The sequence below is a fragment of the Physella acuta genome, unplaced genomic scaffold, assembly GCF_028476545.2.
Source record: "Physella acuta isolate Inbredline_101_S28 unplaced genomic scaffold, ASM2847654v3 ptg000979l, whole genome shotgun sequence".
Taxonomy (NCBI): Eukaryota; Metazoa; Mollusca; class Gastropoda; family Physidae; genus Physella; species Physella acuta.
Window position 1 is genome coordinate 43,560 of NW_026732496.1, and position 10,829 is coordinate 54,388.

The following is a 10,829-nucleotide window of genomic DNA, read 5'->3' on the forward strand; positions in this document are numbered from 1 at the left end:
TCACGACAACTGCCGAAAAAATCGCGTTTCCAACTTTCCTGTATTCTAGTTATAGAGTACCAACATGAAATATCAGCAAGAAACAACAGCATACTTATTGTGAGTACCTTCAATCAATGGTACACTTGTGAACTATTTCATCTACATTGATAGCTTACATTTTTTGAGCTATAAACAGACTAAATTGGCAAATCCCTTAGATGACGAGATTAAAAGAGACAATTGTAAGTAATTTTAAAACAATCTGTCCTTAAAGCCGTATCATCACATGACGAGATTGGCGCCAACTGTGCAGACGATACTCACCCAACCACGAGATGGCGCTCGTATATATCGGCCATCTCATGTAGGTAATTACCTGTCCATCAGCCGTCTGCTAAGTTTTGATTTAATGAGCGCTCTAGACATGACGTGACATGGAGCTTGATTGGACAATTTGATGAACAGCTCACAAGTTTCAATTACTCTCAATTACATTCATTAGCCAATATAAACAAAAATACATAAATAAATCACATTGTTTTACTACAAAAATTTCATACATTAACCAATATAGACAGAACAAAAAGTTAAATAAATAACATTGTTTTACTAGAAATTACATTAGTCATAGAACTGCATGACAAGTTCAAATTTTAAAGATTTTTCTTTACATTTGACATTTCATGACTCGTCAGTATACAGAGTTTCTTTCAGACATTTTACTCCGGGAGGGCACTGACAATTTACGGTGGAGAGGGGAGGGGGGGGGGGGGGGGGGTAGGGACATTGGTTGAAGTATTTATTCTTTATATAAAATATATTACGTCGTCGTCTCTCCCCCCCCCCCCCCCCCCCGCCATTCAGAAGAGATACATGAAAAAAATGTCCGTATAATCCTATCGCCCATCAAACCTTTAAGTTTTGCTACAAGTCCACTTATATTTTAGTTTCACAATCAGCCCGAAATTCGAACACATGATAAAACCAGCAGGTCAATTTGATCTCGCTGTATGAGCTAACAAAATAGATTGTCGTCTGGTTACCCTTCAATTTGGTCAGCAGAAAGGTTATGCAGAGATCCTACCCAGCATTTGACGTACACAGACTCGCTGCACAAACAAACAAACAAACAAACAAACTTGTGAACGATGTCGCCAAACAATCTCTAGAGCCGAATAGCTTATTTGCCAAACTGCAATCAAATCACTTGAAATGTACTCATTTTTAGTTGTAACAAATGACGAATCTGTGTCTCTACATTGTGACTAGTAGCCTGTATCTTTACAAGTCTCTAACTATCACTTGATTAATGTATCTTTCCAAGTCTAAAACTACCCAGTCTTGGTGACTATCACGTGACTAATTTCCTGTGTCTTTACACGTCTGGGTCACTATGCTAGCCCAAAGATTCTCCAACAGCTGATTGCTATAAACAGGATTTATGGCCACCTTGACGTTCCATACAATCTTGCAGACGTAGCGGACCTCGTTGCCCTCGGCAAAGCTGGACGCCGCCAGACGAGGAACTCCGGCAGACTTGGCCAAGATTCCGGAGATGAAGGCGTCTTCCGGCGCGATCAGCCGGACGTGCTGCGCCATAGATACAAGTCTCTCAACGCTGGGCCGGCTGATGACGTAGGTGGCTCCTATGACGTACTGGGGATAGTAGGGGAACGGGTACTCGAGCTGGCTGACTGCCCAGCGGTCAGTCCGCACCACCCCGGGTCTGGCCTTAGCGTGACGACGACCCAGAATAAACTCATCCTTCCCGAAGTCTCTCGTCACGTGTTTCAACAGTTGAACCATCAACGGCATGTTGATAAACGTGTCCTCGTCCACCTTTAGGACGAACCGTGTCCTGCTGCAGTACTTGAGTGTCCACTGGAGCCCGACCAACATCTTGACGGACAAGTTCCTGTAGCTGTCCACAAAGTCCGCCATCACCACATCATTGTTCAGAACAGATTCCGTCTGTAAACTCTTCAGGTCCTCGCGTTTCAAATCTTTCCGGTACCCGAATAGAAAGATATGTTTAATTTTTTCTGGAATGTTCGCGTGTGGCCAGGAGTTGGTCTCTGACGCCCTGACCCACGTGCGGCGAATGACGTCCCTCCTGTCCCTACTCCCCACCACGGAGGGGATCACGACCAGAAGGTACGGGTCCTCTCTAGCGCAAACCTCCTCCCCGCTGATTAAAACAGAAAAGTTGAAACTGTTGAAAACGTCTTGAACGGGCTGGAAGAAACTTGCGTTGTGTGATAGGTAGGTCTCGTCTGGGATAGCGTGGTACAACGTCGTGTTGTCTGGCTCTCGGCTGATGTTCTGGAACATGTTCTGGAACATGTTCTCGTGTGCCAAGAACACGTCTGTGGTAGTGGCGGGGACACTGTCGGATGTGGCTCGTACAGAATCCTGGACCGACGACATTTCTTCAGGCGAGTCATCAGCCTCCACGCTGTCGTCGTGGAAAAATGCTACTGCTCGTTTGAACGTCTGCAGCTGTAGTGGCCCAGAGGAGCAGTGGAAGCCGGGGAGCAGGGAGCAGGTCACGTGCACACACATATAGCCACAGATGAGCAGGGTAGAGATGATCATGACGTAACCCAGGCCTCGTCTGGCGGACACTCGAATCAAGTTCCCTGAGATCATTCCACACCAGTCGCCCGCCACTGGACATACAGATATATATATATATATATATATATATATATATATATATATATATATATATATATATATATATATATATATATATATATATATATATACATAAAATATACTATTTAAATTACTGTACAAAACATCGGTACATCAAAGTCATTAAGTAGCTACGACATAAAGTCATGAAATAAAAGAATGTTGGTGCAGGTTTGTGAACTAAAGAAGGTTCGAGTAAAGAGCCAGGTAACGAAAGACTGCTCACACACTTACCCCGTGAGTTCTGGCCGTGTGAGTGACGTGTGTGCTAGCCACCAATGTGAGTGACGTGTGTGCTAGCCGCCGATGTGAGTGACGTGTGTGCTAGTCACCGTGCGACATCTAGAGCTGAGTTCAACAGCTGACTCAGGTGTAGATAGTGAGTACTGATTGATTGGGTAGCAAGCAGATAGGAGCATTGATTGGCGCGGTTTGCGTAACTCAAGAACAAACAGCTTTCTAAGAACTTGAGCCGGATCCGGCTTTTCCCCAGTTCATTCACCGGTATAAAACAATCGTCATATGATATTCAGCCGTTGTTGAAACTTATTTTGATGCACATTCACCGAAAAAATAATTTTAGTACAACTCTGTTTACTTTCCACTTCAAGTTGGATACAGTTATTAATATTTTAATTACGGTACATTTAATGAAGCTAATTAACATTTTAATTTTCCAAAAAAGAAAATCAAGCCTTACAGTTAGGCTTATTCGAAAAAAAACTCAGACATTTTAAGTTAAACTTGGATTGTTTTAACATCAACTGAAAATGTACAACCTTTAGTAGGCAGCCCCACGGTGTCCGCTCGATAATAAATAGCCGTGGTTGTTTAATCTAATGCCAAGGATTTGGGTAATCTGTAAATCTCAGCTGAATTCATCAGGTACCTGACTTTCTGATCCCACACTCACGTCATCGTGATGTGACGTCATCATCTCTTAAGCCAGCTCAACGGTTGACTTGTCTTAGTCTCAGATTTACTAGTTGACAGCTGGATAGACTAGACTAACTGTCGTAGCTGACAGCTGGATGGACTATTTGACAGCTGGATGGACTAGCTCAGGGGTCTCCAAACTACGGCCCGCGGGCCGGATGCGGCCCGCAAGGTCCTCTCATCCGGCCCGCGGAGATCTTTTTGTCCACGAAAAAAAAATGTTTGTCGGAGGTGGCTGTGGAACTTTGCCCAGAAAATTCAAAACAATTTGAAAATGTAAATTTGGGTGCAAATACCATTGCAGACATTGGTGAAAACATTGTCACTCAAATAGTGAAAAATGCAAGCAAGTTTCGCCATTTTTCAATTGCAATGGATGAGTTGCTAGACAGCTGTTCCACCTCTCAACTTATTGTGTTCATTAGAGGTGTGGATGAAGACCTGAACATAACACAAGTGCTGGCTTGCCTAAATAGCATGTCCGGCTACGCTACCGGAGATGATATATTCAATCAGTTGAAAAATGAATTGCTGATTATAACTTTGACTGGACTAACATGAGTGGCATAAAGAAAGGCTTGATCGGATAGGCAAAGCAGATGTGCAATGAGAAAACCATTCTAAAACCAATGTTCCTGCACCACCAAGCTCTGTGTGCTAAATAGTAGATATTAGCAGTGTACTGAATCCTGTGGACCTCGAGTGTGTTGTCGACAGTGTTTCTTTCAGACTTTTTTCTCCTGGGAGGGGGGGGGACTTGAAATGTGTATATATTTCTATATAAATTATATTTCGTGGAGGGGGGGGGAGGGCTCATCCATCTAGAAGAGGTGCCTGGATGAAACTCTGGCCCCCGAGCTGATATTTGATAGTTAATGCGGCCCTCGGGCTGAAAAGTTTGGAGACCCCTGGACTAGCTGATAGACTAGCTGACATCTTAATGTGACGTCAGAAGACAATGAAAAAGCGTTGTGTTTAAAGCCCTATACCACAAATGTGCCCATACCTACAGACACACATACAGACATACAAGACAAAATAGGATTTACTTTTCCTTTATTAAACGTCGCAGTTTCAAAAGGTGTCTCATATTCCCTACCTCACTCGATTGTCAAACAAAATGGAGTAGGTAAAATGCGAGACAAAACGTACAATTTTCTTTGAATGTAAACTCCGTACACTGAGTTATCAGACGTATAATCTCTTTGTTTGCATTGGTATAAAAGTTATTTTAATGTCAATACAGATGTTTTATCTGTTGAGAAATCGAAAATACACAAATCTATAGCAAAGTAGTTTAGCTGGACTTAGAGGAGAATGGAGAGATCAATAAAAGTTATTTTATTTATAAACCAAACCAAATCAGGACTAGTTCATAGTACTTGATGGCTTATTGAAAGAAAATTACAAACTATTTACTTAGTAAACGAAATTTAAATTATTGTATATTTGTTAGTTATGAGATTGTTGTATATGTTAATATTTTAAAAAAAAACAAGTTTAATCAAATCCCCATGGATAGCAAGAAACACTAGAGTGAGCACTAGAACTTACACAACTGTGTCAAGTCAGTAGACTAGGGCAGGGGTCGGCAACCTTTTGAGACAAAAGAGCCAAAAGTTACAATTTACAACATTACCCGGTTTTTAAAGAGCCACTAACATTTTTATGTCAATGGTATATTTGCTTAGGATTATATATATATATATATATATATATATATATATATATATATATATATATATATATATATATATATATATATATATAATCCTAAACAAATATCATACTATATATATATATATATATATATATATATATATATATATATATAGAGAGAGAGAGAGAGAGAGAGAGAGAGAGAGAGAGAGAGAGAGAGAGAGAGAGAGAGAGAGAGAGAGAGAGAGATATATAATTTAAATACATATGAAATAATCTCATTTGAATTTGTGTTGAGAGGATCTATTATGTAAGTCAGGGTACTTGCACTTGTTTTGAATAACTCAAATCTCTCAGTGAAAACACCCTTCAGTTTGTTTATATTAATGCTGAAGTGATTGTATAGTAGCAATGGTTTCATAACGATATTTTTTCAGAATTTTCGTAATGTAGTAATTTACCGCTCACCATGTATTCAACAAAAAGTAATTTTTTATCGAAACAAACCACTTCTTCAAGCAAGGCAAAGGCTGGGTTTTCCTTTCAGTTTTACACTTAGCTGGTTTAGTTTATTTGTGATATCAACTATGAAGTTGAATGTTTCAATTCGGGATGGTCGATTTAATAAGAAGTACATTGAGTTAGGGAGGAACTAAATATTATAATATAATAGTGAATGTTTATTGTTTATATCTATTGTTATATCGTTTATTACCGAGTGTTGCAGACTAATATTTTTTTGAGTTTTGAAAATATAAAATAATTATTAATATTTGTGCATGGAGCTGAAGAGCCGCAACTGGACACCAAAAGAGCCGCATGCGGCTCGCGAGCCGCTGGTTGCCGACCCCTGGACTAGGGTCATGTTTAGGGTTATGGTAAGGCTAACTTGTTGGTTAATAATGCAGTTTGATGATTCGATTAGAGTTAGCTTAGGATTAGATCAGGGTTAGATAAGGTTATCAGCGATGTATAGGATTATCGGATAAACTCTGATACAAAGTGGTTGTCCACTGTGGTGACCTCCTGGGTAGGGGGTGACCTTGACCTCTGAGAGAGACAGCTCCGCCTGTACAGATTCAGGACCCGCCTGTTGCAGGTGAGAGACAGGAAAATGAAGACACCCTGGAGACCGTTCAGGCAAATGGCGACAATTCTGAAAGAGAAGTTCAGACTTTCTGCATGTTCACATCACTAGTTTACATGTTCACAGTCTGTTCATAACTAGGTAACTACTTCAGTCAAAATATAATCTTTTACAAATACTGTATGACCCTAATTTTTTTGTTACATATGTGATATTTGTTTGTGTATTTTAGTGTGTGTGTGTGTATGTTTGTTGTGTCTGTAGTGGGTTTGTGTGTCCGTGTGTATGTCTTTTTGCTTGGACGTCAGTGAGTGTATATATGTGTATATATGTGAATGTGTGTCTGTCTATGTATGAGTGTTTATGTCTATGTCTTTGTGTAAATCTGAGTGGGTCTGTATACGTGTCAGTGTGTGTCTGTGTGCGAGTGTGTGTGTACGTGTAAGTGTGTGTACGTGTGTGTCTGTGTGCGAGTGTGTGTGTACGTGTAAGTGTGTATCGGTGTGCGAGTGTGTGTGTGTACGTGTAAGTGTGTGTACGTGTGTGTCTTGTGCGAGTGTGTGTGTACGTGTGTGTCTGTGTGCGAGTGTGTGTGTACGTGTGTGTATGTGTGCGAGTGTGTGTGTACGTGTCAGTGTGTGTCTGTGTGCGAGTGTGTGTACGTGTCAGTGTGTGTGTCTGTGTGCGAGTGTGTGTGTACGTGTCAGTGTGTGTCTGTGTGCGAGTGTGTGTACGTGTCAGTGTGTGTGTGTACGTGTCAGTGTATCACGTCCACACACCTCAAGACGTCATGAACATGTGTGTGTCTACCTTAGAGCCTCGATGTCCAGAGCCTCCGCCAAGATGGCCACCGTCCAAAAGGCTCCCGTCACGGTCGAGAGCTTGACGTAGATGTACACGCTCCTGTGGTCCTCCGTCTTTCTGCTCACCTGTAGGTCAACCACCTGTAGGTCAACCACCTGCTTGATGCTCACCACGGTCACGGTGAAGAAGACCAAGTTACAGATAACGACCGCACACATTGGTGCGACCATAGCCACACCTGGAGCAAAAGGTATTGAGCAATTTTACTCACACTGTTCAAGTTACGATCTAGGGAACATGGGATTCTAATATTTGTTTTAGAACTTGTCTTTCCTAATTACTAATATCTTAAGAAAAGTAAATATAAGACAATAGAAGTTAAATTATACAAATTAAAAGTCGAAAAAACCCGCGTAGAAAAAACTATCATAGAAGAATGACTAACTTAAGTACTAACCAACAACCCGTGTAGAGTCGATGTAGCACCTGACTTTAGTACTCACCAACAACACGTGTAGAGTCGATGTAGCTCCTGACTTAAGTACTCAGCAACAACACGTGTAGAGTCGATGTAGCTCCTGACTTAAGTACTCAGCAACAACACGTGTAGAGTCGATGTAGCACCTGACTTAAGTACTCACCAACAACACGTGTAGAGTCAATGTAGCACCTGACTACTCACCAACAACACGTGTAGAGTTGATGTAGCACCTGCTGACCCCATAGCCCGTGTAGGACCAGTCATACGTCATGCTGTACGTCACCACGGCCAGCACGACCGTCACGGGCATGACGCACGACCCCAGCACCAGACGACAGACATGCACGTGCTCACGGTGAGCGCTGAAGACGATGGGGCGGGTCTGGGAGGAGAAGACCCTCAACATGTGCAGGCTGCACGTCCAGCTCCACGACAACATCCACAGCCACAGGAAGTGGGTTGCCATGCCAACCGCCACACACAGGACGCCTGGTGGGGAGCTGGAAGGACAAACACACATACACCTTACTGTTGAAACGATGCACATACACACACACCACAGGATAAACACACACACACACACACACACACCCTACTGTTGAAACGATACACACACCATGGGATAAACACACACACACACACACACATTACTTGCTTTTAGCAATTAAATCAGCTCTATCACAGCATTTAAACATTGATGACAACTTTGTAGATATAGCACACTGGTACTAACCCGAAACAAACTACACCCTACACCAAAACTTTAACAAGTACACTAAACAAAACCTCAGTTCGAGCACCACTGACCAATCATGCAAGCAGGCAGGTAAGAATGTTGGCCACAACTGACCAATCAATCATGCAGGTAAGAATGTTGGCCACCATTGACCAACCATGCAAGCAGGCAGGTAAGAATGTTGGCCACCACTGACCAATCATGCAGGCAGGTAAGGCAGGTAAGAATGTTGTCTCACCTGTGGGAGGAGAGCAGAAGTGCGACCTGAGCCAGCAACAGACTTAAACTCAGGAACATGTTGTTTTTCCCCGCCCCTGTTCGCAGCACCGCAAACCTGGCGTAGGTCACCAAGGTCAGAACGAGGCTGACGAGAGACGCCCCTATACAAACCAGAGTCAACACGTACTGCACGTCAAGCAGGAGTCGAGTTTTTGTCTGAGCTCTAGGCGCTGACTCCTCGAGTCTCTTGACCAGCAGCTTGTGGCACATCTTCAGCCACCCCTGGCCGTCCACCTCCATCGTGTTGAGCTCCGTGGGGTGCGAGAAGTTGAGGCTGGTCGTGTTGAGGTGGACGGTCACGACGACAGCCGGGGGGACCTGCGAGTGGTCAGCGGTCATCTCGTACTCGGCCGGACTGAACACGGCGAGCGGGCACGCTGGCTCCGACGTGATGTTCAGGTTATTGACAAAGTCTTTCAAAAATTTGTTCTGCTGGGCGGGGTGGTGGAGCATGGCCCGGGGCAGGCCAACGCCCCCCAGGATCAGCCGGGTCACAAAGGTCAAGGTCGTGTTGCCAGGGACGGACAACTTCAGGGGTTGACGGAGGAAGCGGTCAGCTAGCGCCGCCTCGATCTCGTCACGTGGTCTCATGTTGGCGTAGAGCTTCAGGTCAAGGCACATCACGTGACGGACTTCCGGTGTCTGGGTGGTCGGGTAAGTCAAGACTTTGTGAAGAAACTGCCAGCTGATCTGAACCATCAGAAGTTTGATCTGGAAATATTTTAATTACACTCTGATGTGTTTAAATTGTTGATGATAGAAACTTGGCCAAACCTGGTCTCATTACTTAAGAACCCATATATACTCTAGGTATGGACTGACAACTTTCGGTGCATGGGACAGGTGCACAGGTGTATGGGACAGGTGCACAGGTGTATGGGACAGGTGCACAGGTGTATGGGACAGATGCACAGGTGTATGGGACAGGTGCACAGGTGTATGGGACAGGTACACAGGTGTGTGGGACAGATGCACAGGTGTATGGGACAGATGCACAGGTGTATGGGACAGGTGCACAGGTGTATGGGACAGGTACACAGGTGTGTGGGACAGGTGCACAGGTGTATGGGACAGGTGCACAGGTGTATGGGACAGATGCACAGGTGTATGGGACAGGTGCACAGGTGTATGGGACAGGTGCACAGGTGTATGGGACAGATGCACAGGTGTATGGGACAGGTGCACAGGTGTATGGGACAGGTGCACACGTGTATGGGACAGATGCACAGGTGTATGGGACAGATGCACAGGTGTATGGGACAGGTACACAGGTGTATGGGACAGGTGCACATGTCTCTCAGTGTTTGTGTTACCAGAATGTACAATCAATCAAACAATCAAACAATTATCAACATTTTCATTAGAAAACCTCTTTCACCTCCTACTTGATATTCTCGTACAAGCACAATCTGATGTGTGTGGCTCACCCCGCCCTTCTGATGTACTCACCTTACTGGCGAGCGAGAGTTCAATGTCCGTCAAGTTGGTGACCCCCACCGTCTGCTGGGGTACCAGCCACACCCTGATCGTGTACTTCAGGCCCCGCACCCAGGGGAACATCGACCTGCAAGTCTGGAACTGGAGACTTTTTCCTGGCGGGCAGAGCAGGGGCAGGCAACCTCCCTGCAGGAGTAGGTCAAGGTTAAACATAAGACCTACATACCTACAGCAAGGTCAAGGCTTAAAGCAAGGTCGAACATAGGACCTACAGGATTTGATCAAGGTCAAACATCATCCCTACAGCTTAGTTTCAATATCTAGATTTAATATTGAAAAAACCGAGATCGTACACAAGTACACACGTACAAAAGGTGAGTACAACTTACGTCCGGAGAGTGCCATTGCCCGTGAGTACACGGACGTGCATCAGTCGTCTGGTCGTGCCGGCTGTCCTGTTGGACGTTCAGCAGGAAGGAGATGGCCGGCAGTATAAAATCTGTGACTTGATCTACGACACAACGGCAGTCTTTGATGTACACGCTAGGGTAGGACATCTACAACAGTAGAACAAAGATCTTTGTGGGTAGGACATCTACAACAGTAGAACAAAGATCTTTGTGGGTAGGACATCTACAACAGTAGAACAAAGATCTTTGTGGGTAGGACATCTACAACAGTAGAACAAAGATCTTTGTGGGTAGGACATCTACAACAGTAGAACAAAGATC